Source organism: Sapajus apella, unplaced genomic scaffold (genome assembly GCF_009761245.1).
Source record: "Sapajus apella isolate SASKATOON/1434 unplaced genomic scaffold, GSC_monkey_1.0 scaffold27, whole genome shotgun sequence".
NCBI classification, from domain to species: Eukaryota; Metazoa; Chordata; class Mammalia; order Primates; family Cebidae; genus Sapajus; species Sapajus apella.
In genome coordinates this window covers 15,657,038-15,668,021 of record NW_022436967.1, presented here as the reverse complement: position 1 = coordinate 15,668,021, position 10,984 = coordinate 15,657,038, and the positions used below count along the sequence as shown (strand labels likewise).

The following is a 10,984-nucleotide window of genomic DNA, read 5'->3' as shown; positions in this document are numbered from 1 at the left end:
TCTCTCTCTCTCTCTCTCTCTCTCTCTCTCTCTTTCTTTTTTTTTTTGAGACAGAGTCTCACTCTGTCACCAGGCTGGAGTGCAGTGGCATGATCTCAGCTCACTGCAACCTCTGCCTCCTGGGTTCAAGTGATTCTTCTGCCTCAGCCTCCCAAGTAGCTGGGACTACAGGCATGTGCCACCATGCCCATCTAATTTTTGTATTTTTAGTAGAGATGGGTTTTCACGATGTTGGCCAGGATGGTCTTGATCTCTTGACCTCATGATCCACCCGCCTCGACCTCCCAAAGTGCTGGGATTACAGGCATGAGCCACCGTGCCTGGGCGATTTCTATTTCTTTAATAAAGTAGTATGAAAGCAGATTTTCTGAGTAGGAGGGATGGCAGGGCCTGAAGAAAACTGTTGAATGTCTTCTATGAGCAACGTACTGAATAGGCACTTTGCGTACACTTCCTTGAAACCTACGATAGCACTATGAAGTTGTTAAGATTATTCCCATTTTGCTGATACGAAAACTGAAGCTGAAATAGCTATACACTTATTTATAAGCCCATATTAAAATTCAAGTCTCAAAACCTATACTTCCTTCCGTATGCCCCATTATTGGAGTAGTTGTAGGAAGTGTTTAGAAGATTTGAGAGATGAAGGCAAATATCTAGCAGCAGCAAGGGTCTAGTGAGGGTGAATGAACTTGAGCTTGCTTAAACCCAAGGTACTAAGTTCTACAGCTCTGGGAAGAATAGAGCAAGCAAAAAACAATGGAAATCCAGGCTTTGTGCCTGATACGATAGAGGAAGTTTAAGTGAGGAGCGCGTAACCAAGGCCTGTTGCATTGAAGGGGACATTCATTAATTATTTCAGGTTACTAAATCTAGTCTCTTTAACAAGATTGGAAACCTCTCCCTGTGCCTTGCAAAGTGCTAAGGACTGATTCAGCACTTACTGACTCCTTGTGAAATGGTCAATACAAAACAATGTGGGAACTGACAGTAAAACAGAGATTTGTGCTAACGAAATCCAACATTGTATTGGTGTTGATGCACTTTGCCTGTTAAGATGCTATTAAGCCAAAGGAAGATTTAATTAATAATAATAATGATGATAATAAAGCTCTTTGTGAAGGAAAATCTGGCTTGATAGACATGCATGGATCCTACAACTGCGGGAAATCAAATAGCCAGTCTTTGGTGAAACAAGACTTTTGGCTAATTTGTTCCCTTATATTGTGTTGCTCTAGGAAGGAAGATTATGATTATGAGTATTTTGCAGTACAATACTTAGTTGTGCCAGGCAGTGTTCGAAGTACTTCACATGTTCTAGTTCATTCAATCCTCATAAAAACCCTAGAGGTAAGTGCTGCTTTATCATAATTCCCATTGTACAGACAAGGAACTGAGGAGAAAACAAGGTAAGTATTGTAGCATGCCCAAGAGCAACAGCAAATTAGTGCAAATTTTTAATTTACACTTGATGGTCAGCTCCTGAGTCTACATTCCTAACTACTTTGCCATTCTCCAAATTTTGACATTTTCCATGTTATAGTCTAGGTAGCTTCTTAGCGTTTGATGAGAAATATGAGTAACCCCTTAACAAATCGGAAGTGCATCCATTCTTGGTGGTCAGATACATTTCCTTTTATTTGACACCTGTCCTGTCAATTGTGTTCAGAAGGAAATCCTCTTTCTTACTCATTTGTGTGACATTTGTACCTCAGTGGCTCTTTGGAAAAAATGTTCAAAACCTAAAGAAAACTACGATGACAAAGGCTGGCCTCATGTGTCTTTCCATAAACAACAGAGAGGCTAAGTCTGCGCACTGTCAGATTCCCCCCTTTCAGCTTTGACCAGTTTCCCCTCATTTAGCTTTAGAAATGGCATTGGTGAAATCTTTAAGAAAGGATCTTAACCTTCTGACCATTGTAAAATAATTCCTTATCAAAAGAATAATGAAGCATGTCATGTTTACCTAGGACTTAAATTGGAAGAGATACTGCAGTTGGATTATCTTTACATTTGTATACTCAAAGGCAGAAGACACACTGGAGTAGTTTTGAAGGAGCGATACTGTCTCATGTTTAGTTTCTAATATCAGTAAGTAGAGACCAAGAAATTGCTCCTGATGTCTTCTTCCTGTCTTAAATATATTATTCAGAGACAAGAGAGACTTAGATTCAGTATAGAACATTCATATAGAGTTTGTATTTTGTCATGATAGCCTTTGAAAGTTTGCCTTTATAGACTGGACAGTAGGAGGCATAATATTAATAACATTTTTTTTCTTAAAGAATAATTTTCTAGGACTTTTAAAAGCTATAATTTAAGTTTTATCAAATGTTCTTAAATACCTAAGCCAGTGTTCACAATTTGGTTCATTCTGATTTAAGGACATTGATTTTAACTGTTCAACTACCTTACAGAATTATTGATACATATAAAAACGTATTCTAATTGTAATTTGCTTGTTGAGCTTCCAAACCAGAGCATTATGTCTGACATATATAAGGATTTGGTTAGCTGTTATCTAGTTAAGAATTTAGGGTGGTCCTGGTGACTCATGCCTATAATCCCAGCACTTTAGGAGGCCAAGGCTGGAGGATCAGTTGAGGCCAGGAGTTCTAGACCAGCCTGGCCAACATGGCAAAACCCCATCTCTACAAAAATTAAAAAAAAATTTTTAGGCATAGTGGTGTGAGTGTGCTTGTAGTCCCAGCTACTTAGGAGGCTATAGATGGGAGAGTAGCTTGAGCCTGGGAGGTCGAGTCTGCAGTGAGCTATGATTATGCTACTGTACTCCAGCCTGGGTGACAGTAAGACCCTGTCTCAAAAAAAAAAAAAAAAAGAGAATTTATAATACCCATGAAATTAAATTTTGTTGGCCAGATCGTTGCCCAACAAAAAGTACCTTTTAAAGACATTTTAACATCTCTTGTTTTGTATTGCTAAGTTTGTACACTTCTAGAGGAATAGTATAAGACAGATCCTTTTAATGATACAAATATCCTAGTCAATAAGCCCACATATGCACATATGTTGCTATACTTCCAGTAGGTAGATGTGCACATGCATAATTCTCTCATTCTACATTGTTAATGCATACACTTATCATTTCTATTTGTCCATGTACTTACAATCTCACAGTATAATCAATATACTACATCTATATGCTAAAGTTTTGTAATAAGCATTGTAAAGTTTAACATGTACTTAAAATTTTTCTTTTAAAATTTCTAAAAACACAAAATGTTTGACAAATGGTGCTAGGTAATAGATGGGTAGAATAAACCTTGAGTTGCCTGACAAGTAGGAATTCCCCACCTCAAGTTTCTGAATTTTATACTAGAATTATTTTAAACATATGTGGTTATAAGCTTATCAGATTTCCAAAAATGAACCTTCTATAAAAATCACATTGGGCCCCTCAGCTGTGTTTTCTTCCATTATTTATGGACAAATTAAAAACAAATGTTTTTTTTCAAACAAATACAATGAACTGAAAACAGCTGTCAGGATGTGCTTTTTCTCTAGAATTCATCTGTAATACAGAAGTGTAGTAAACCAGCACTTAAGTCTCCTGAAATCATGCCATATTTAATGGTTAGCATTAATTTAGAGATGTAAGTATTAATGCTTGCTGCAACAAGACCTAAGTGGCTCATTTAACTCAGTGAAGATTATGATTAAAGCAAGTGACATGGGGCAAAATGCAAATATTTCATTTTGGACTGTCTTAGTTGCAAATATATTTTATAAAGAAGAGACTTTTTGAAAATTCATTTGAAGTGTTTTAATGAATATTATAGAGATGCTTCTGGACATTTCTCTCCACAGCTACTGAAGCCTGGAGTGAATGCCTGACTACTATACAAGATCACAGAAAAGGCAATGAGCAGAAAAGCTCAGAAAATATATGCATAAAATGTTGCATGGCTTATCCATCTGCTGTAAACATAAACATTTATTTTATTTCATAAAAACATTTCTCTTAATTTAGTAAAAACAAATTAGTAAGAACTTATTTTAAAATTGAACATTTAGTCTATGAAGACACTATGAACTTTTTATAACCTAAAATAAAATCATCATTTTTAAATGTGATACCTTAAGAAGGCTGTTACATCAGTTATATGGAATTATTGCCAGAAACGCATTATCTGAGTTTAATCAAAAGAAAATATCAGACAACTCTAAATGTGGAGTATTCCACTTAAAAAAGAAGGTGAGAGAAAACGAATTCTCCAAAAATGTTTGTACTGGTCAGGTGTGATGGCTCACACCTGTAATCCCAGCGCTTTGGGAGGCTAAGGTCAGAGGATTGCTTGACTTCAGGAGTTTGAGATGAGCCTGGGCAACATAGGGAGACCTCGCTTCTATAAAAAAATACAAAAAATTAGCCAGGCATGGTGGTGCACACATGAAGTTCCAATTACTCAGGACACTGAGGCAGGAGGATTGCTTGAGCCCAGGGGTCTGAACTGCAGGGAACTATGATTGCACTACTGTTCTCCAGTTTTGCACACCAGAGTGAGACTGTCTTGAAAAAAAATAAGCTAATGTCACGAAAGACAAAGGAAAGCTAAGGGAATTTTCAAAATCAAAGAACATTAAAGAAACATAATAACAAAATGCAATACGTGATCTTAGACTAGATTTAATTCTGGAGGAAAAATGTTATAAAAGACACTGTTGGGTAAAGAGACAAATTTGGAATACACATGACTGATTAGATAGAAGTATTGCATCAATGTTAAATTTACTGAAGTTGGTAGCTGCACTGTAGTTATGTAAGGGGATATCCTTATTCTTAGGAAATACATGCTGAAGTTGGGGTAAAGGGCCATGAGGAATGCAACTTAGTCTCAAATCTTTCAGAATAATAAAGAAAATGAGGCAAAATGTTAACAAGATAATGTGGGTAAAAGGTGTATGGGTGTTCTTTGTATTACTGCAACTTTTCTGTAACTCTGAACTTATTTCCAAACAACAATAAATAAGTCTGAATTTATTTTCCATTAAGTCTGAATTTATTTTCAAATATAAAATTTAGCTTCCTTGAGAAAAATTGATTTCCGGGGACCATAAACTCTTCTGAAATAAATGCTGTTAGAGAAAAATTATGCTAAAACCACTGGATGTTATTAAATATTAGTTGAATGATCTCTGACTGAATGAAAGAATACAACTGGTGTTTTGAATTACTTTAGATTTTGGTTTCAAATTCCATAGTAATGGATATGAAAAAATAAGCAGACTCATTGACTAAGTCTTTCAGTGACCGAAGCGTTTATTGTACTGTACACCTCATTTTGTTGTGCTATAGGTTTCAAAGGATTTCTTTTGTTCTGTGTTTTTGTGTGTGTGTGTTTTGTTTTGTTTAGCCGGCATTTTGCTCTTGTCACCCAGGCTGGAGTGTAGTGGTGCAGATCTTAGCTCACTGAAAGCTCCACCTCCTGGGTTCAAGTGATTCTCCTGCCTCAGCCTCCTGAGTAGTGCACCGCCATCATACCCAGCTAATTTTTGTATTTTTAGTAGAGACAGTGTTCACCATGTTGGCCAGGCTGGTCTTGAACTCTTGACCTCGGGTGATCCACCTACCTTGACCTCCCAAATTGCTGGGATTATAGGCGTGAGCCACTGTGCCTGGCTGGATTTTTCTTTTGTAGTCTCACTCAGCTTGTCATCAATCTCGAAAAAGTCTAGTAGTCCACAAATTTATCTTCATGAGAAATGGGTCAATTTTTTCTTATGGTCATATCTTCTTTGCAATTTCATTAAAATTTTCACCTGTAACATATCATGACAGCACATTTTAAATATTTTAAATTACTTTGGAATTGCCAATTGAGGAACCCAAAGTCTTTTACTTTACTTACTCTCTCTTCCCCTAAAAAACATACAGTGTTGTTCCTATTACAAGATGCAAGAAGTGAAGCTGTCTACCTAGCTTCCTTCTTTACCTTTGTGTTACCAATTGCTCCATGGTCACTTATCTCCTTCCCATCTCTTTCCTATTTGTGATTAAATTGCTTATAAATATTCAAGTGCATTAAACAATATTTTATGCTTTTTATAAAATCAGCTTAAAATGAGTGATGAAAGGGCTATGGAATGGGAAAATGTTATTGTTCTTGATCATGCAATTTTATTTTATTGCGTTTTTCTTGACTGGATGGGAAGATCGTGATGACATGGTCTCTTCTAAAACTTGCTATACAAAATATGTCTACAGACTAGCAGTGTCAGCATCATCTGGGACCTGCAGAATCTTAGGTCACAAGCCACATGTAGTGAATAGCAGTCCACAGTTTAACAAGAGCCCTATGTCTTCTGTATGTACATAAAGGTTGAGGAAGACTGATTAAACTTCAAAGATATTCTAAAACAAGTGTTTTAGAATCTAGAGGATCCAGTGGCCTAAATTGTCTCACTATAGGATCAACTTTGAGAAGAATAAAAATAATGGGTGTTGTGTCTTGTAATACCTTACTTTCTGATTATTTGCTACATTTTTTTTCCATTTGAAGACACCCCAGTCTTTTTAGTTCTTTTTCTCCCCCCCACCCTTTTATTGATTGTTTTTATTGTTTATCCTAATCTTGGTGTTGTGTTTTTCCTAGAAATAGTTGTCTTGGATTTTTTTCATCATCTGCCCACATAATTACCCAATTTTTTCCCCATTGTGGTCATGGAACATGTGCTTTATGATTTAAATCCTTTGAAATTTATTGAGTCATATTTATGGCTCAGTATATGGCCTATCTGGGTGACCATTCTGTGTGCACTGGAAAACAAATGTGTTTAACAGTTGTTGGGTGTGGTATTTGGTAAACATCAGTTAATTTGATCAGTTGTGTATTTAGATGGTTTTTATCTAGCGTGATTTTTTATACTTGTTCTATAAAGTACATTGAGAGAGGGGTGTGAATTTGTCCTCCTTTGAGTCTTTGCTTCATGAATTTTGATGTTCTGTTATTACATACAAGCATATTTAGGATTGTTGTCTTTCTGACAGATTTCTTCTTTCATTATTACATATAATGTCTTTATTTCTTATAATACTTTTTTAGTAGAAATCTATTTGGCCTGAAATTAACATGGCCACTCTAGCTTTTTTAGACTTACTTTTGCATGGTATGTTTTGACAATCTGTTGCTTCTAAGTCATCTGTTTCTTTATATTTAATATGTGTCATTTGTAGATAGCATATAGTTGGATCTTTCATTTTTATTTGGTTTGACATCTACCTTTAAATAGGGGTGCCCTGTCCATTCCATTTACATGTAATATGATGATTGACATGTTGACATGCTTAGGGTTAAGTCTATCATCTTTCTTTCTTTCTTTTTCTGAGATGGAGTCTCACTCTGTGGCCCAGGCTGAAGTCTCAGCCTCCCTTGTAGCTGGGACTACAGGCATGCGCCACCATGCCTGGCTAATTTTTGTAGTTTTAGTAGAGATGGGGTTTCACCATATTAACCAGGCTGGTCTTGAACTTCTGAGCTCAGGCAATCTGCCCGCCTTGGCCTCCCAAAGTGCTGGGATTATAGGCGTGAGCCACCGCGCCCGGCCTCATCTTTCAATTTGTCCCTTCAGTGTTCTCCTCTTAGTCTTTTCCTACTTCTGTTTGGTTAGCGAAAATACCATGGTTGGCCTGGACTCTTTTTCTTTTCACCTACATCAGGAAATTTTCCCTAGGCGAGAGCCGAGTGATCATAGGACTCACACTGTAGGGTTCTATCCCCTCAGACATCACTGTCTTGCATTGCTTGTTGACTATTTTCTGAAAACAAATTGTGCTCAATTTTCAAATCGTGTTCATAGGAGTTAAGGCTACTTTGGTTCCAGTTACTCCATCACAGCTGAAAGCTCCTGTAGTTTTTATACGGAGGAATAGAGAGAATGAGACACTCTTATTTTTATGCTTATTTAAGGATGAGTGGCCAAAAATTGGCTGAACAAGTTTGTTCATTAAAACTTTTGTTTAATGTCTAGAGTTTAATAATTTCCATTATTACATATTTATACTCCACTTAGGATATGAGCTTTTCAAAATAATTATTTTATTATCATGTTGTTCTAATATAAATAATGTTCTATCTAGGTTATTTTTGCTGTTGTCTTCATTGTCTTAGAAATATTATTTAAGAAAAAGTAGTTAAATATTTTTGATTAAGCAATATTTGTTTTAATTTATTGATACCAAATAAAAATAACACAGTTTAATGAGCTGTCATAGAATACTGTTAGAGGATAAAAAGAATGCTTGCAATTTGCATTTGTACTTCCTTGGGAAGCTGTCAATGGCTCTGTGAAGTCTAATGTCAATCTAACAACCCATTCTTTTATAAATAAAGAAGGGCTACAGTTGAATACATGTATATGGCATAATGTTTGCAGTTGGGTAAGACACAGGATTTCTGATGCTAAAGCATCCTAAGTACTTCTCATCAAATTATTTTTCTTTTGTTTCTGGGAAAATTTGCAGCCTCACTGTAAAAATGAATCTCTTTAGTAAGCCATTTCTTCCCCTGCCCCTCAATTTTCTCCAGAGAAAGGGGAGTCTTTTTATTTTTCTAAAATAATCTGAAATTTTGTGTTATGGACCTAGTATCAGGAGTTTTTAAATCTTTTTTTTTTTTTTTTTTTTTTGAGACGGAGTTTCGCTCTTGTTACCCAGGCTGGAGTGCAATGGCGCGATCTCGGCTCACCGCAACCTCTGTCTCCTGGGTTCAGGCAATTCTCCTGCCTCAGCCTCCTGAGTAGCTGGGACTACAGGCACGCGCCACCATGCCCAGCTAATTTTTTGTATTTTTAGTAGAGACGGGGTTTCACCATGTTGACCAGGATGGTCTTGATCTCTTGACCTCGTGATCCACCCGCCTCGGCCTCCCAAAGTGATGGGATTACAGGCTTGAGCCACCGCGCCCGGCCAGGAGTTTTTAAATCTTAACGAAGTATGGCCTAACCTCAATTTGTAACAATTAGGTTGGAATTACGACTATTGCCCCAGAGTCTCTTCAGAGACAGATGAAGTAGAGGACCCTAGGGCAAGGCAGGCTCTTCCACTAGTTTTTCAACCAGGTGTGGGATTTGAATCTATTGAAAAGGTGTTTAGCTTCACTAGTAGTCAAAGATATGCACATTAAAACAACAATGGAATACCATTTCCCTGTAAAACACAAGGGCAAAAAGCTTTTAAATCCTAATACTCAAACCATCTGAGAGTAAAGTGAATGGGATAGCTCTGGCTGGCGTGCAACTTGGTATTTATTTTCTGGCAGGCAATAGAGTTTCAAAAGTGTTTCTGTCTTGGTATGTTCACCACGCAGTTATTTATAGTAAAGAAAAATCGGAAACAACTAAATAACAAGGGAACATTATATTTTCTGAGATTTTATTTATTTTTTGAGACAGAGTCTTCTCTGTTGCCCAGCCTGGAGTGCAGTGGCGCGATCTCAGCTCACTGCAACCTCTGCCTCCCAGGTTCAAGTGATTCTCTTGCCTCAGCCTCCCAAGTAGCTGGGACTACAGGTGTGCACCACAACGCCCAGTTAATTTTCTGTATTTTTGTAGAGACGGGCTTTCACCGAGTTAGCCAGGATGGTCTCAATCTCCTGACCTTGTGATCCGCCCGCCTTGGCCTCCCAAAGTGCTGGAACTACAGTCGTGAGCCATCACGCCTGGCCCTATTTTCAGAGAATTTTAAATAACATAGGAAAATGCTGTTGATAAAATACTGGTAAAAGCCAAAAACTGTATGTTTAGAATTAGAATTGTAATAAAAATTCAAAGTAACATTCTAGACTATTATGTCGTATGTTGTAATAACAAAGCAAGTTAAAAGGAATGTGCCACGCACCTGAGTTCCAAATTAAGATTCCTTTATTAATTAGCTGTCGACCCAGAGACGGCTAATGCTCAAAGTTCTCTCCGCCCCAAGGAAGGGGCTTGATTTTCCTTCATACCTTGATTTAGGTAGGGGAGGGGGAGCCTAGCTGAAGCAGAATTTTACAGAAGCGGAACAGGCAAGTTAGCTAGTAACCAGGGGCAAAGAGTTTCCTAGGATTGTTGGTTGCTAAGGGTATTTCCAAACAATCACCAAGGTGGGTTCAAAGAGAGTTATGCACAACAGCAGGTGCGCTTGCCAAGCAGGATGTAGTTATATTGGTTATATGGTAGGATAAGCACAGACTCAGCGTGACATAAGCACAGCGTCAGGGTGGCCCAGTTATGCACCCAAAGGGGCTGTGGTAGGGAGGGGGAGGCTAGGTTGGAGTTTACAGCTAAGATGGAGTCAACGATGCTAGCCTAGGGAAGGTTATTACAATATAGATATGCATAAATATGTAAAAGTAGATTTATAGATACATGTTTTTTTCAGTCTTAGAATTTTGAAAATATTTGTTTGTTTAGCAAGAAATATTCCAAAATACATAGGACAAATAATTATCCATTTGAAGATCTCCAGGGATGGAAATTCCAAAACTATTAAGAACAGTGTTTATAACTCTGGGGGCTAAGAATATTTTTTTCCTTAAGTTTAGTTGAAATCTTCCTAATTTAATTTCTATCCAAGTCTTCTTGTCTGGTCTTTAAAATTATGAATAAGAATATTTTTCAACATTCTTTTCCTTAGAGAAAAATGTGAAGAAACTACTAAAACCACATTAGCCATATCTTTTATAAGATTAATATCTTTATTTTACTCTTACGATTTACGATTTTACCAATTTTTAAATGTCATTTTCTCCCTTGAAAGTCTACTGGTAACTGTACCTTAAGAAGCATCAGGAGGAACCTGCAGCAGAAAAAATTTCCTGTCATGAACCCCTTTCCCTGCTTATTCCCTCACATTAGTATTGAAGACTCTCAGGGGATCCCAGTATTAGCTGCAGTTTTCTGTTTATCCTGGATGATTTAACTGTCAGAGAGAGACAGGACATATTTACATATGCCAGGAACATGCCATGTGGTAGCCCTGTCCAAG

The 10,984-nt window shown here is 37.2% G+C and overlaps 1 long non-coding RNA gene across 1 annotated transcript in view; it reads left to right on the top strand.

Moving 5' to 3' along the window:
- The window catches only part of LOC116560841, a 25,589-nt gene extending 15,028 nt beyond the window's left edge, over positions 1–10,561 (top strand). Inside the window, exons 2-3 of the long non-coding RNA XR_004273166.1 lie at positions 812–814; positions 10,226–10,561. This is a non-coding gene — a long non-coding RNA (uncharacterized LOC116560841). The remainder of the gene's footprint in view (positions 1–811; positions 815–10,225) is intronic.
- The last annotated feature ends 423 nt before the right edge of the window (positions 10,562–10,984 follow it).